Below are 18,353 nucleotides of genomic sequence, written 5' to 3' on the forward strand. Positions count from 1 at the left end.
ACACCAAGCGGCTTCCAAAAGCCTCTTGTCTTTAATACACAATGTATTGGCAATGATTTGTATTTAAACTATTAAAATCCAACCCCACAGTGAATGTGGGATATATCATTTTGATTTTGTTCCCAGCTCTTTGACTGTGTTTTTCTCATCTTGTGTGAGCTCTTTTTTATTTACTAGCGCTTTTATTTTTTCCATTGGCATGGTTTCTGTTTATATGGCATCTTTATCCTTTGTCTTATGGATGACTATGACTTTGGATCAGATGTGAGGTTTCTTTAGAGCTTGAAGCTTCTGAACAATAAAATCAAAACCCTTTGAAACTACTTTCTGAAGAAGCCTCTCTAGCTCTGGTTCTACATCCTTTAAAGCTACAGAAGTCTTTGCCATGGGATCCAACTCAATATATTTCAACTTCTTACTTAAGATTTGTAAAGTTTTCACTAATTCTTCATTTACCTCTCCATCCACAATAGTGTGAATCATCTTTGGTGGAACAAAAATGTCTTCAATAAACATTGCTAAGTTTAGCTCAGCTACCTTCCTATTCCTTAGCCTCAAACCCTTGCCCATTGATTTCTCCTAAAGCGTCTTGATTTCTGAGCTGATTGATCATATTTCTACCTAAAATCCCCCAAGAAGGGATTCCATTTGTGATAGGATTGCATCACATTCACAAATGTCAGCCTAAAGGGAAACCAAGTTGTCACTCTCATTTATATAATCCTGAATAGATTCCAACTCTACTTGATGCAAATTCTCCTCCACACCCTTTGTATGCTCATGTAATTCAATGCCCTTGGCCAGTATATTTGCAACCACCTCATCACTCCTAAATTCTTCTAATTCTTTTTGTAGACCCTCCAATGATATCTCATCATAGTCAGCATTGTCCCCAAAAGTGAGGTCTCCAGGAGAGACATTCAAATTTATTGCTTCCTTTTGTATATCTATTGTTTCCAGTGATAACACATTCATTTTGTGCAATAGGCATATTGATCAATTGATGTAATATCTTCAAGGCTGTGATTATTTCCTATGTCTCAAAATTTTCACAATTGTGTTGTGCTACCAATGATACCAATGAGAAGTTTGCAAGAAAACTATTTTGAACACTGACTACAAGCCCCTTCTCCCTCTGTTTAGCTATCGTTCCCTGTGCTAATGTGGGAATCATAGTGGATTCAGATGCATCTGTCGCCAAAGATCTAGCTCAAATAGTTCTATTAGAAAAGGGCCTTAATGTTCTTGTTGCTGGAGTAGAACGTGGTCAAATCACATATGGCAATAGCATGAAATACATATAGATGGCAGTTGCAACCAATTTAAGAACTGTAGTCACTATGATTGTTGCAACTACTTGTCTTCCATTCGATCCTTTGACACCAATGCAACTCTTGACCCAAAACCTCCTTTATGACATCAGCTACATTTTTATTCCTTGGGACAAAATGGACCCAGAATTTGTTAAAATACCCCACCAATGGTCAGAAAATGATGTAGCTAGTTTTATGTTGCGGAATGGTCCCATAAGGAGCATATTTGATATTTTTACATTCTTTTTTAACTTGGCGTGTTCTGCTCATTGACTGGAGCCTCCTTTGTGTGCTTTAAATTTTTCAAATATATGCTTGATTCTTTGAGGACCATTTTCCATATTCTCAACCCAAAATCATCTTTGTAATGATTTTAAAACCATTATAACTTCTCTTCCTTTAAAACATTTTTAAAATCCAAATGTCTTATTAATCAGATGGAAATAATCGGGCCCCAAAGTGGGTTTGGCTAAAAAAAAAATCATTATTAGGCAACTAAACTTGCATAATGATCCAATGATCACCTTGAATTTTCTGAAATTGATTTCAACATTAACTTGATCATTAAAAACTCATTTACCCACTTTTTGCAAACTGTGAATTTGGTGCTAGGAGGTCTCTTGACTGGCCTTAAAAACTAACCCGAACCACTAATTAGGCTCTAAAAACTAACCCACTGATTCTCTATTCCACATAATTTTACCATGCTGAATCTCATCTCATGAAAAATTTGGGGTCAAAAGATATTCGCTGTCAAAGTTGACCTCTCAAAACTGCCTACAAGAAAACATATCAGAAAATAATAAATTGGGTTCAAATTTGGCTTTGAAAACTAGGTAAATGGACACTTAGGGAGACAAAAATTGGGGCGTTGGTTCTCTATCATGAGGACATTATGGATCTATGATTTGGGCTTAATGGTGAATAACTAGTCAAAAATGGCAAGCAGTCAAAGTGAGCTACTTGGATTTTGTAAATTGGAAACACTGACAAAATAATTTTTGCAACTGGAATTGACCTAGAAAAGTGTGCAAATGGATTCGTCATGACTTGAAACCTGGCACACTTAAAGTATTTTCAGAGGACAAGATAGTGGTAGAATCCATTTGATCTCACCTATCACGGATTAGGAGTTATGATATCACGAACAGGGGTTTCGACAAATCTGCATGTGCTGACACCAGTAAAAAGATAGAAATTGCATTTGGAATTGCATTTGAAAATTGATCAAATAGATTCGTCATGAGCTGAAACTTGAAACGTAATAAGTCTCTTACATTTACAATGCAATGCAAAAGGAAATTTAGCATTTTAGTCAATTGGGTCAAAAGTATAACTCGTCAAACAGGGCTTCCCAAAATTTTGAACATTTCATATCAACATGACATTGATAACTGACCAACTTTGAAGGATTCAAAACCTAGTCAAACATATTCGAAACGACTCAAAACTTGAAACATAGACTCTTAGGTATGGACACTAAAAACTCCCAAAGTGACAAGTCATGAAACATTTATGGGTGCGAGATATTAACTTGCAAACATAGCCTCATGTCACTATTTGACACTTAAGTGAAAATGCAGATTTGGAATTTGCTTAAAATAGGACTTCACAAAATGTCTTGGAACATCAATTTAACTTCATAGAATTCTTAGACAGGCTGAATGCATGGTGTTAGAAACATTAAACAACTTACAAGGCTCAAAGGTATAGCCGGGTACATATGCATTAAAAGCACTCATAGGGCTTAGTTTTCTCAACTATGCTCAAAATTTGAGCTACAATTTTTAGTGCCAACAACTACTATGTTTAAAGTTGTTGCTAAGTTGAAGAATGTCAAGAAAAACATTAAAAAATGGAACAAAGACACTCTTGGCAACATTTTTGAGAATAAGAAGAAGATTTTGGAGGAGTCGGGATAGGATTCAAATTGATGGGTATGAGATTGTTTCTAGGGACGAAGAAGGTGCTAAATTGGTCGAGATACATGACATCATCACCAAAGAGGAGATATATTGGAGGCAACATTCTAGAAAAACATTTTTTATGGAAGGGAATTAGAATACAAAGTTTTTTCACATGACCACCTTGAAGCATAGGATGGCTAACAGAATTTCAAGACTCAAAATGGAAGAAGGTACTATTGAGGAGGAGGAGGATATCAAGAGGGAAGCAGTGGATTTTTTTAGTAACCTGCTCCAAAGTGACCCCAATTTGGATGTGGCTAAGTAGAATTTGTGTCTTGACTGCATTCCAAATTGTATCATGGAAGATCAAAATAAATTTCTTACTTCCATTCCTTCTAATGATGAGATCTCTAAGCTTGTTTTTTCATTTGAGAGAGATAAAGCCCCTGGGCTAGATGGGTTTCCTTTTTTGTTTTTTCACAAGTATTGGAATATCATTGGTACTGATGTGTGTAATCGGGTTAAGGAGTTCTTTGGTTCTACGAAAATTCTAAAAGAACTAAATGGAACCTTCATTGCTCTTATTCCTAAGAGGCCAGGAGTGGATAGTATAGATCAATTCTAACCAATTAGCCTTTGTAACTCTTTTTATAAGATTATTTCAAAATTTTTGACTCTTAGAATTTTTCCTCTTCTCTTAGATGTTATTTCTAGACAAAAAAATGGGTTTGTCCCTAGTAGACAAATTTTGGACTGTATTATCTTAGTTCATTAAAATATCCATTCTCTCATGATGTCTAAAAAATAAGGGTTTCTCCTTAAGTTGGACCTATCCAAAGCATATGATAGATTGGATTGGGTTTTTCTTCAGTGTGGTCTTGAAGCTTTTGGTTTTAAAAAGAATTTTATGGAACTGGTCCTTAGATTGGTTTCCTCTACCACTTTTTCAGTGCTTGATAATGGCTCCCCTACTCCTTTTTTTAGGGCTTCAAGAGGCTTAAGACAGGGGGATCTACTTTCACCCATTCTCTTTGTTCTCTTAGTTGAATGTTTGGGAAGATTTGAGGAAAAAATGGTGAAAATGGGGGACTTTGTGGGCCTTAATCATTCTTCTAGAGTTTTGATATGATTGCATCAACAATCTGTGGATGATTCCATTGTCATGAGAGAGGCTTCAGTTAAAAATGCTAGGAACATTAAAAGGGCTCTAGAGGATTATGGGCAAGCCTCAAGACAAATTATTAATTGGCATAAAAGCATGATTTATTTTACTAATCTTAATGTTTCTAGGCAAAATAGAATTAAAAAGATTATAGACTATGAGATTGGTTCCCTACTAGGTTCTTATTTAGGGTTACCTCTTTGCCTTGACCCTCCTGAGAGTTTTTGGAGTTATTTTATTTCATCTTCATCTATTCACTTGGAACTAGTAGGATGGAAAGTCTCCCTTCTCAATCAGGCAGGGAAGATTATTTTCTTGAAGTTCATCCTTCATAATGTTTCCCTTTATGCTTTGAGTGTGTTCAAGATTCCTAGAAAGTTTGCTCGAGCTATTGAAAAAATCTAGAAGTTCTTTTTATGGATGGGTATACAGAAAAAGAAAAGATTACCTTTGATTGCTTGGGAGAAAGTTTGCATGACTATCAATAAGGGTGGACTTGGATTGAGAAGACTAACTACTATGAATGAATTTCTACTGGCTAAGTTGTTATGGAGATGGCACAAGGAGGAAGGAAAATGGAGCATTTGGAATGATAAATATAATAGGGATAACCATAATTTTAATCAATTTCTTGATCATGACTTGGTGCAAGGGGGTTCCATGATATGGAAAAACACTCAGAAATGTAAACACATCATCAAGAAGGGGACAAGATGGAAGGTGTAAATGGAAGGACTGTTCACTTTTGGGAAGATTCTTGGATCCTAGATCATCCACTTTGTGTTGATCAAAGGTGGAATAATTATATAGACCAATGTAAGAATATCTTTGGTATTTTTGTTGTGGATTACTTGGAGAATAATTCTTGGTAGTATCTCAAAAGGGTGGACGAGAACATGGTTGAACTTAACAAGTTTTTGAATGTTGTCTTTTTAAGTCAAGAGGAGGAGAATCGATATGGAAGCATGATCCTAGTGGGATGTACTTTATTTCTTCAGTCTATATCAACTCCTTTGATATGCATCCTGAACCTTGTTGGGCCAAGGCTTGGGTGAAAGGTATGACACCTAAAATTAACATTTTCTTTCAGATTCTTTTGTAGGATAAGATCTTGACTAATGATAATTTAATGAAAAGAGGGTTCAACATTGTTAATAAATGTTACCTTTGCAAGAATGATGCTGAGTCAGCCAATCATTTAATGCTACATTGTTCTTATACTAGAAAGATTTGGGAAAGGGTATGTGGTCTAATGAACATTGATTGGGTCTTCCTTGCTACTATCCAAATGTTCTCCATTAGATGGAAGTATCCCTCTAATAATTCTTTGATTTTAAGATTATATGATTTTATTCTTCCATACCTTTGCTGGGGTATATGGAAGGAATGCAATGATAGGGAGTTTAGAGGTGTTGAATCTAACCTTGATCAAGTGTTCTATAAAATTAAGGCTCTAATGATAGAGAATATCAAAACCAATGGTACGAGATGACAACATCATAATGATTGGGAAGAGAAAGTTATTCAAAATTAGAACCTTGGTGGCTTGAGTATGAACAAGAAGGATCCTAATCCTAGGGATAATTTGAGATTTGATTACCCAATGGTGGCTTGGTATAAAATAAACTTTGATGGGGCTTTCAAAGGTAATTCAAGAACTGTTAATTGTGGTGTTGTTATTAGGGATGCTTATGGGGAGCAAGTGTGTTGTATGGCTATTCCTATTGATAACCAAACCAATCATGTTGTTGAAGCTAGTGCCACCCTTCATGGTCTCATTTTTGCAAAGAGTCTAAATTTGAGGAAGGTTTGGGTGGAAGGAGATTCTCTCAATATAATAAATTGCCTTAATAAAATCACTAAAACCTCATGGACTGTTAGTAATATTATCTTTCAAGCCATTAATAGTATTAAGTCTTTTGGAATATGTATTGCTTCTCATAACTTTAGGGAAGCAAATCAAGTTGCTGAATGGGTATCTAATGTGGCTTGTTTGAGTGAACATAAGATCATTTGGAATAATAATGATCTTTTACCTATTAAAGGTCACCTATTTATTGATTATGATAAAATGGGCAGTAGACAAAGATGTTATAATAATGATGACCATGTCAGTAATTAGCATTTTTTCTTTGGACACATTTAAAAAGTGGTGGGTTATGATTTCTAGAATGGAGTGTTTTATGCCACATGGATTGTGGGTTTTAGTTACCATTGTGATTATCAACTGTGATATCGACTTGGGAGTTTTTCAGCATAGGGTATTTTTGAGAGTTTAGTGTAGCGATATTGGTGAGAAGCATATGGGAGGGAAATGAAAGAGAGTTGAACCTGGCAGCTGCAAGGATTGGATGTAGAAAAAGGAGGTGTGGGAAATTTTGAAGCATAGGAATTTCACTGGTTTTATGGAAAAGCTTAGAGGGAACAACCCTACTATCACTCAACAATTTATTAAGACTTGGAAGGATGGTTCTATCCATGTGGGAAATCAAAGAATGGAGGTATTGAAAGAGATTATTGTGGAAGCCATGGGGCTAGATATGGAGGGCATCAATTTCTACCATGACAGGAAGCTCTTAGATAGGACAATTGAGGAATTCATGGACTCTGACAAAGAACATAATTGACTGGTGAAAAACAACAACTCTTTATATAATCCTGCCTTTATTTCATAGCCTTGGAGATTCATGTTGTATGTGATCATTAAATACCTTACTTTGGATGGTTATTTCACAAAGCTTTATGGTTATCATTTTATGCTGACTAACCACTTTAGACATAGTATTAGGCTCAATTTTCCCTTCTATCTTAGACAGTTGTTGGATAGTTCCATAAGGGAAATTCAAAAAGACTTGAATGGTGATCATGTGTGCCATGAGGGTTTAATGGTACTCATAATGATTTTACTGAAATCAAAGAGGGCAAAAAATCCCAAACATAGTTTGAAGGCGGTTGAGTATGAAACTAAGGGCAATGTCCCAGAGAAAGGCTATGATTTGGATACTAAGGATGAGGTGGAGGGGGGTATTCTGAGTTTTAAAGGGGCTATTGGATGTAGTTTGCAGAAGAAGAATAAGCCAAGGGGAGTGATTCTGACAGAGATGGTGATCTTGATGAGCGAAAAAGGAGGGGCTCTTAGAAGAAAGGAAGTGGAGGACAGGGTTCAAGGAAAAAAGGCTAGAATGATTATAGGGTTTTAGTTCCCCCAGATGAGGAAATTCTAATTCACAGAATGGAAAGGAAAAGAAAAATGATGATGGATTAGGAGAAGGGAGTTGAGAAGTTCTCCAAGAATATGGCTCTAGAAAAAGAGAATTATGGGGAGAAGGATCAATCCCCTGATAATAACATGAATAAAGGGGAGATGGGTATTACAAAAGCGCTTATAGTTAATCCTGGGACCATTATGAAAGAAATTTTTAATCTAAAACAACAAATGTAGAGTATGTCCAAGGATTTTGAGCAAATTAGTAAGACAACCAAAGGTGAATGCACATTGGGTCAACATATTGACTGGCTTTCAAAAGTTATAGGTAATGTTGAAGAGGTGAAAAATTTAATGAAAAAGGTCCCAATGGTTGAAGATAAAAATAGGGTCTTGGAGAAGGCTAATATTGATTTCAAGAAGAGACTAGAGAATCTAGAGGCCATAATGGGTAATATTAAAAAAATGATTAAGAAGATGGCTAATCAGAATAGTAACATTTTAAAGACAATGGAGGATAATGTTAATAGTCTTATGAAAAAGGTTGAGCAGGATAAAAGGGCACGATTCACCTACTGTGACTAAGAACTAGGGAAAAAGTAAGTGCACAAGGGCTCATTCCAAGAAGGTTGGTGATGTGAACAAGATGGAAAAAATGAAGGCTACTACAGAGAACATGCACATCCTAGTAGATCAAGCTGCTAACCTACTGCAGACTATGTAGTTGTCTGGGTGTTGTATTTTTGCTATTTTTTTCAGCTTTGTTTATAGTTGGCCTTCTATTTTTTATTTTTTTTGATCTCTATATGGCCTTTAGTCCAGGTACTATGTTCTTTGACTTTTGTGTTTCATCTTAGACAGCTCTTGTACTAGTCACTAATACATTTGGAGTGAAATTGCGACAGCAATTTGTGACAGCAGGCAAATGTTATGTGTTTTTGGCTTTTTTTTTAAATTATAACCTGACAATGTCACAATTGTGGTGCTAATGAGATATAAGGAAAAAAAAAAAAAAAATTGTTGCTCATTTGGGATCAGATCTGCCTGAATCGTCGATCGAGACTAGACTAAAATTATAGAGGTATGTTGGCATGTTGATGGAAATTTATGTCATTTTTTTTTTAGGTGTTATTTGAATTTTGAGGAAAACAGAAACTAGGGTCAGTGCTATTTGGTTCAATGTTTTAGCTGCATGCCAAGCTCATATTTTGTTATCTACAGGATTGGTGGGGTTACTACTGCAATGTAAATTTCCTGCATGGTCATTTGGGTTTTCAGCTTATGATTGTAGCATGTGTAAACCCAGGTAGAGATTAAATATCTTAGCTTAAATGGAAGCTTATTGAGGTAGAATGTTTATTCATGAGAGCTCAAGATGGTTTGAACTTTTGAATAGGTGTTTTGGATGAATGACATTTTTGGCGCTTCAAACTGAAATTTTTTAATGAAACCTATATTTTCTTCCTAAGTGAAAAGCTTCAGTGAATTTGCAACATAGATAATTGCTTTTGATGAATTTTATTTGTGGGGAGTTGAGCTCAAATGTTGTATTCCTACCTCTGGTTTTGTTCTATGGAGGGCTGAAGAAGATGCAAACTTAAGTTTAATGATGTCTGTTCGATCAATTTTCCTATTGAGTTTTTGTTCCTCATCTCTTGTGTAAAATGATCTGAGCTTTTCTAACTTAAGCAGTCAAATGATGGAAAAATCTACAATATCCAGTTTTGGCTATCTTATATTACTCCATGCCTTCACTGAATATTATTTTCTTTTGCTTCCTACAGCAACTAGGTCTACAGTATAAGAGGTGAATGACAACGAGATTTTGGTAAAGGTGAATGGGATTGCCCAAGTTGCTGTTCAAATTTGAAGTATACCTAGGTATGAATTTTAGATCTATGTTGTAAGGATGGACTCTGCATTTATAATTAATCACTATTACTACTTGTTCAGGGTGTTATTAGAGTGCTTACATTTAAAAGTCTAGGTTTTAGGGTTTATCTTTGTTTGAAAGTTCTCAATTTGTGAATGGTTTAATTGACATATTCCCTCATCATTGCTTGCATCAATGTATCATCAGACCAAGCTTCTATCTCAAAATATTGTCATGGGTTGTGCACTCATTTGGATATGCATATCGTTAAATTTATAAAGTTTTATGTTTGTAGTTTATAATGATGGCTTCATCTGCTTTTGTGCTAGGATTTAAGTTAAGATTAACTTGCCAATTTATTTTTGTTTTGTTAGTTCAGTTTTCAATAATCTATGGGTGGATGAGCCTTTACATGCGGTTGAGTCCAATTGAGTTTTTATCAGCAATCTAGGAAGATTATCCAAATTCTACTTTTTTAATCTATGAAATGAGGGTTAAAAGGGTCCCTAGCCTGTCAAAAGAACCAGAATCTTTCACAAAGATAAAAAGGCATCCATTTATACTTTTCTTTTCATTTTTTTATAATAGAGATTCTTCGACCCACTTTCCCGTCCGAGAAAGGGACAAAAAGAACTTTTGCTATGAGGGGCAACCCCATTATATCTGGCCTACAGGTTTGCCTTGCTGCTTGAATAAGCTTCCACATATAGTTCTTTATTTATTTATTTCATTTTAATAAATTATGCATTTTTTAGTGCTCGATTTGACTACTCAATCACTTTCCAAAACTATAAGGCAAGGATATTACGATTACCTATCATTGGTCTAGCTTATTGGCATAGATCACAAATTAAAATAAATGCTACGACTCATAATTTATAATAATTTCATTAAGAATGTTAAATTAAAATATTAAACTATTTGTTTTGCATATAAAAAAATATCTATCATTTCATTCAAGAATGAAAAATTGACATTGAAGGAGTATTTATGGTAGTTTTGGTGTGGTGTATGGTAAATCTCAACTTCATGTTTGATATAACCTGTAAATTTCTATATATTTATGATTTTGTATAGATGAACCTAGGACATAGCCAACTACTCCTCAATTTTTTCCTTTTGCCTTACTGTTATACTGTACACATGCTCTGGAATTCGCTTCTTATTTGCATTTTAGGTTTTGGCCATATGATCTGTCCAAAGTTTTCTTTTTGATGAGAACTTTATTAAAGTAACAATCTCCTCATCAGGGTTTCTAACATGGTGTAGATGGAGAATGGGCTGGATTTTGCAAGTTTCGGTTAGGGGATGGGGAGGAGATTTAGCATGAAGCCTAGACATAGATGTTAGAATATAAGAGACATAAGAAAGAACCTTATTTGATACCAAACTGAATCTTTAAAAACCATTAATACTATCACTATGACAATGAATAGTAGAATTCCTTTATTTATTTATTTTCTTGATACATTCGCTACTCCCTCGACTACTACTCTTGTGTCTTATAAAGACCTTACTTTTCTAGACTTTTTCCCATTTAATTGACTCATAAAACTGAACCAAAGACCCCTTGGTCACCAACTTTCCCTCATAACTGTCACATGAGAGTAACAAACACTTTTTTAACAGCACTCATTATTTGTTTTGTTATCCTTCGTGACAAGGACTTATAAAACCTTGTTTTCTAAAAGACTTTTAAAACAACCTTCACACCCCTATAATCTCAACTAACCCATTCAAGCCTTATTTGGCTTATGTTTCCAACATTGGCAATTTACAAGATCTTGCACTTTTAGTGCATTTTACACCAGTTAGAGCCTTATTACATTATGTAAACAATATTATTCATTTCCATCAACCTATAACTCTTCCTTGGACACTCTAGAACTTCAAATGACTTCACAATGACCCCTTACATCACATTGCCTATTCTTGGCAATACATTACAATTTGACAACTTTATGAAATTCCTTACATTTTGATGGCTTCAATAGCCATAATCCATCATCAAATGACTTGACATGTCTTCATTAGGCATTGATTTCCCTTGGTGCCTTCATGATCTCCTTCATGACTCCTGGTGTACCCTTTAGGTTCATGTGTCCCTTGGGTGCCCCTGCACCATTGTACCACTTCACTAGATGTGCTTCCTACATCAACCTTGTTTTTATCTTCAACAATTACATATCAAGTAGTAGTTGTTAATGTCTGTTGTGAATCATTATCCAGTTGAGCATCGGTGATGTTAACTCCCTGAGCCTGCTGAGAACTTTGTTTTGGCATTGGTGCATCAAAAATATTAACTACAGATGCCTGCTGAGAATCTGAGAATTTTGATCCAAGTTTGTGGATGTTTGATTTAAATTTTCTATCATTTCTTTAGAGGGCAAGACAAATTACAGCTATCCCTATCTAACTATTTCATTTCTTCAATATTCCCTATGGATGACCATTTCATTTCTTCAATATGCCCTATGGATGTCCCTATCTAACTATATATCTTTTAATTGCATATAATAACTAATTTATGTGCTTTTTCATGACTATGTTTGACTCATATAATTGTGATCTCTCTAGCACTATGATGTCATTTAATATGTCTTGCTAAAGCTTGTAAATTTTGTTCCTTTTGCCATGTCATGTAATATTTCTTGCCTTGTAGCTTATATGTTTTGAAATTGCTGTTAGGCCTTGTAGCTTGTATAATTTGATTGCTGGAGAGCTTCTACAGCTAAGCAAGAAGGTTGTTGCACGAGTTATAGCCGCACGCTCGGGTATGAAAATTGTATATTTTTTAATCTAATGTATATTTTAACTAGACTTTTAGCTTATATATTTTGAAATTTCTTTTAGTGGCTTAATGTTGTAAGGTCTCTTGAAATAGGACCTTCAGGCAGTTGGTCAAATTTTTACAAATAATTTTATCCACAAATTTGCTGAGAGCAATTGACTGAATGTTATAAAAGGTGATTGGGTTAAATGTCTTAGGAATAAAGTAAAAGAAAGTATTTTTAAAATATTAAAGTATTTAGCTAGGTCTAAGAAGATTTGTGTACTTTTGACAGTTTTTCTTAGTTTGTGAAAGTTGTAGACCGAAGTTTTCATAGCCCAATTTTTGCTTCCTGCAAAGAACAATCATGTCAGATAATATAAGTGAAGAAAAAAATAGGGAGACAGTCAATAGATTGTGGTCTAACTTGAAAAGAAAAGGTTATAGAAAATGTTATTATCCTTGCAAAATTTGTAAGGGCTTAAACCATAGAATATTGCTAATCAAAACAGTTAAGAGACATTGTAGGGAGAATGGTCACATTGAAGGGGGGCATGACTATCATCCACTAGTAAGTTGTTCATTATATCATTTTAAAAATTTATATACATATGAAATCACTTGATGATTAGTTGATGATCATGATTTATTTATGTTAATCAATTTTATATAGGTTGATCTCCCCAGGGAAGTACATGATATGAACCACAACAATCTGAAGAATATGGTTTTCAAAGTAGAGGAACATGGAGGTGCAAATATCCAAGGTGAAGATAATAATCCCATGGAAGATTATGATCATGCGCCAGAAAAAAAAATTGAAGATGATGGTATAAATACATTGATCCATGACACATTTAGTCCAAGTGTATCTGATCATCATGATGATGATAGCCTCGATGTACCTCTACTTGAGAAGGCATACGAGCCCCTATACAAAGACTCCCAAACAACTCTTCTCTCTGTTGTATTGTTGTTGTTGAACTTGAAGGTTATGAATGATTTATCCAACATAAAAATGTCACGTATGTTCAGGTATGTCATATATGTCTTTATAGTTAACAAAGGGTGAATAATGTACCACTAATATTTTTTATATTAACAACTTATATTTTTTGTTGTAGATTGATAAGCGAGTTTCTGTTACCACCATAAAACATTCTACCTCACTCATATCGAGAATTATCTGTTGTTATGAAAGATATTGGAATGGAGTATGAAGCAATACATGCTTGTCCTAATGATCATATTATATATTATAAAGAACATGAATTTGCAACACAATTCCCTGTATGTCATAGGAGTAGATATCAAACAAATCGACTTACAAAAAAGGTGCCTCAAAAGGTTCTTTGTTACATCCCCATTATTCCATAGATGCAACAATTATTCAGGTGTAGTAGCTTGGCTCAATTTATGGATTATCATGCATGCAATAGAATTTGAGATGAAATTATTCGAATCCTTGTGGATGGTTTGGCATTTATGCACATAGAGGAAAAGTGGCAACACTTCAAAAAAGAACCTCGTAATCTCAGGCTTTCATTGGCAGCGGACGATGTCAATCCATTTGGAGAGATGAGATCTGTTTACTCAGTGTGGCCTATTTTTGTTATCAATGATAACATTCCTTCATGGATGTCAATAAAGAGGGAGCACATTATGTTGGCAATGATTCTTCCAGGTATCTTATCATTTGATCGTTATTAATTTACATGTACTTACAAATCTTGCAGTAAAATAGCCACAATAATTATGTAATGTTACTGTTCATTCAAGTAGGTAAATATCAAGTAAAAGATATGAATGTATATATTGAGCCTCTTATCAATGAGTTGGTGGAGTTATGGAATGGTGTCACTATGTATGACGTGTCTAGACCAATAGGACAAAGACAATTTCAATTCCATGCAATACTTGCATGGACAATACATGATGCCCCAGGGCTAACACATTTTTGTGGTATGTTATAGTGAATTCAAGTTGTGCACGATAATTCTAATTATAAAATCAACATATTTAATAATCCAATTATATCATTATCTTGTAGGTCTTCAAACAAAGGAAAAATTTGCATGTCCAGTTTGTGGTCCAAAGATGAAATCTCGTCATTCAAAAAGTTTAGGAAAGCAGGTGTTTGATGAGTGTAGACACTTCCTCCACAGGAATCATAAGTATCAAAGTACGAAAAAACATCTTTTCAATGGGAAAGAAAAGACTACATCAAAGCCATGAAGAATGACACCTCGCTTATGGAATTTGGAATATAATAGAATTAATCATCGAGGTAATGTCATTCCACCTAATGGTTTATGTTTGTAATTTATATATTTCTATTGTGATTTTTGTTTACTAATTGTGTAATTGATGATCATGAAGGTCATCAAGGTAGTACTGATACCCTTTAAAAAGCTATCCCAGACAATTTAGTAGGTTTCCCTACTACGAGCACTTACAAATTGTGCATTTGTTTGATACTATGCATATTGAAAAGAATATAACAAAGACATTGTGGAAAATATTGGATGGAAGGCATGACAAAGAAAAAATTGTCAAAATTTGTAATAACATTCATGAATCCAATCATGTATTGAAGAATTTCATTCACTCAAATAGCAACAGAGATCAGATTAATATAAGTGCCCTTCCTTGGTTATTAATGGAGTAGCAAAGTGATGCCATAAAAGAAGTCATACGAAAAATTTGATTTCCCATAGGATTTTTTGCGAACATAAACAATCTCATACCAAAAAAAAATGAATTTGGGCTAGGGCTCAATATGCATGATTAGCATACTTTCATCAAGGTAAGTTATGTTCTTATGTATTTACAATATATTCATAAACTACGTGTATTGTTCTTTATGTTATGTTAGAAAACAATGAAATGATTGGTTTATAATTATTGTAGTACGTGCTTCCTCTATCTCTCCCAGAGCACTTCAACAATAACATCAAAAAAGTGATATACGATCTTGGAAAATACATGAGGTAAGCAGTAATATCTATTCAATTTGTTGTATATATTTATTATATTTGTGATTTGTTTTTCTTGCTATGTAATCTATTGTATATTATTTTGTAAAGTCTCGTATCTATATATTTTTTTTTGACTTGAATCTCTTAATGTAGGTGGTTGTCATCTAAATAAATCCATAAAGAAGATATAAACTATTGGAAGAGAAGAATTCCTCATTTACTATGTGAAATGCAAAAGTGTCTACCTCCAACTTTTTTCAATGCATAGGAACACTGCCTCATACACCTAGTTGAGGAGATTGAATTGTGTGGACTTGTACACACTAGGTCAACGTGGATGGTTGAGAGGCACTTGAAATCTTTGAAGGCTTTGTTTTGACAAAGTGTTAGATTGTGGTGACTGATCAGGAAAGTACTATACATACTTCATAAATAGTGGGGTGCCCTGAAAAAAAAAATTTTGGGAAGTAGCCGACATGGTAGCTGACATATTATGGCCGACATGTTATAACCCTAAAGCGGTTTAATACTTGTATAAAAAGGGCTTAGGGTTGGGTATTTTTCATGTGTGGTGATACAAAATTGGTTCTAGCGGCGGTATTGAGCTGTAAGTGATTACAGATTGTAATCAGGTTGTAATCACTAGATTGTAATAAGATCAGACTTCTTGTTTGGTGGACGTAGCCCAGGGATTGGGTGAACCACGTTAAATCTTGGTGCCTTGTGTTCATTTCTGTGTGTTCTATTATTTTTTGTTATTGGTTATATTTGCATGTAGTTTTTTATTTCTGTCTGTGGTTTATCCTAACAAGTGGTATCAGAGCAAGGTTGTCTTTCAGTTATCCTCTGCAGGAAAGTCTCACGGTTAAGTGGGAGTCTCACAGTTGAGTGGGAGCGATGGCAGATGAGGGTAAGTTGAGGGTTGACAGGTTTAATGGGCAGAACTTTCAGTTATGGAAGATGCAAATGGAAGACTATTTATATCAGAAGGATTTATGGAAGTCGTTGGAAGGAAAAGCCAAGAATCAGGGAACTATGTCAGAGGCTGAATGGGATCTTTTGGACAAAAAGGCACTCGAAAGCATTTGGTTATGCTTAGCACCATCGGTGGCATTTAATATTACAAAAGCAAAGACGACAGAAGATTTGATGAAAACCCTAGCAACACTGTATGAAAAGCCCTCTGCTTCAAATAAGGTATTTCTCATGAAGCGTTTATTTAAAATGAAAATGGAAGAAGGTGGATCTGTTGCAGATCATTTAAATGAGTTTAATACTATTACTAGTCAATTATCTTCTGTGGGTATCAATTTTGATGAAGAAATTAGGGCTCTCTTGATTTTGTGTTCTTTGCCTGAAAGCTGGAATGGCTTGGTAATGGCGGTGAGTAATTCTATTCCTGGATCTAGTACCCTAAAATATGATGATGTGATCGGTGTTATTTTAAGTGAGGAAAATCGTAGAAAATCCTCAGGTGGATATACATCAGGAAGTGCTTTAAATGCACAAAGCAGGGGTAGAATGACTGAAAGAGGAAGTAACTCTGGAGATCGTGGGAAATCAAGAGGAAAGTCAAAGGGGCGAAGGTCTCAATCAAGAGGACCAAATGATTGCTGGTACTATGGGAAACTAGGGCACAAAAAGAAAGATTGCTGGACTCGAAAGAAAAATGAAGGAGATAAATTAGATGGAGACAAAGAGGCAAATGTGGTAAGTAACAAATCCGAAGAGGATGCTTTGCTTCTGTCTTTAGAGAGTGTTGATGATTCATGGGTTTTAGATTCTAGTGCTTCTTTTCATGCTACACCTCATAGAGGTTATTTCATTGATTATGTCCAAGGGGATTTTGGCCTTGTTTATTTGGGGGATAATGAACCCTGTCAGATTGTTGGAAAGGGAAAAATTAAGATTAAGTTGCAGAATGGGAATCATTGGCTACTACATGAGGTAAGACATGTTCCAAAACTAAGTAGAAATTTAATTTCAGCAGGGCAACTCGGTGATGAGGGTTGTGTAGTTACTTTTAATGATAAAAATTGGAAGGTTTCAAAAGGTTCCCTTGTAGTAGCAAAAGGTGTGAAAGTAGGCACCTTATATCTTTGTACAAGTCATATTGTTCCTTCTACTTTGATTGTTTCAGAGAAAAATGAATATTCAGGAACAATTACTACAGTTGAGCAGGGAGAACAAATAGCTGTTGTAGATTTTGATACAGCACTGTGGCACAATAGACTTGGGCACATGAGTGAGAAAGGTATGAATGTACTTCATTCAAGGAAAGTTTTACCAGGTCTAAAATGTGTGAATATGGATTTCTGTGAAAGTTGTGTGTATGGAAAACAAAAGAGAGTGATTTTTGTAAAGACTGGGAAGGAAAACAAAAAGGAGAAATTAGAGCTTGTGCATACAGATGTATGGGGACTGGCTCAGGTATCTTCCCTTGGTGGCTCTCATTATTATGTTACATTTATTGATGATGCAACTAGAAAAGTATCGGTTTATTTCCTTAGACAGAAATATGATGTATTTCAAACTTTTAAGAAATGGAAATGCTTGGTTGAAAATGAGACTGGTAAGAAATTAAAATGTCTTAGATCTGATAATGGTGGTGAGTATTGCAGTCATGAATTTGAAGATTATTTCTCCACTAATGGTATTCGTAGACAAAAAATTGTTCCAAGGACTCCACAGGAAAATGGAGTGGCTGAACGCATGAATAGGACTATAATGGAGCGTGCAAGGAGCATGATGTTGCATGCTGGGTTGCCCTTACACATGTGGGCAGAGGCTATCAATACTATAGTATATTTGATTAATAGAGGACCCTCTACTCCTTTGGGCTATGGTATTCCAGAGGAAGCATGGACTGGTAAGAAGGTGAGTTATTCTTTTCTCAAGACCTTCGGTTGTGAAGCTTTTGCTCATATAGACTCTAAAAATAGAACCAAGCTAGAAGCTAAATCAAAGAAATGTGTCTTTGTTGGATATGGCATTAATGAATTTGGCTATAGGCTTTGAGATTTTGAAAATCATAAAATTATAAGAAGCCGGGATGTCATATTCAATGAAAAAGTGTTGTACAAAGATATGTTGCAGCAACATGAGAAGAAAGAAGATGATTATGTAGTGCTGGATGATACTCCAA

The 18,353-nt window shown here is 34.9% G+C and overlaps 1 pseudogene; it reads right to left on the reverse strand.

Annotated features, from left to right (window-relative positions):
* Positions 1–258: 258 nt before the first annotated feature.
* LOC149578372 (vacuolar protein sorting-associated protein 52 A pseudogene) lies at positions 259–975 on the reverse strand (annotated as a pseudogene).
* Between the last annotated feature and the right edge of the window lie 17,378 nt (positions 976–18,353).

The sequence above is a fragment of the Cupressus sempervirens genome, chromosome 1 (genome assembly GCF_028749045.1).
Source record: "Cupressus sempervirens isolate cs-2001-9-10 chromosome 1, ASM2874904v1, whole genome shotgun sequence".
Classification (NCBI taxonomy): Eukaryota; Viridiplantae; Streptophyta; class Pinopsida; order Cupressales; family Cupressaceae; genus Cupressus; species Cupressus sempervirens.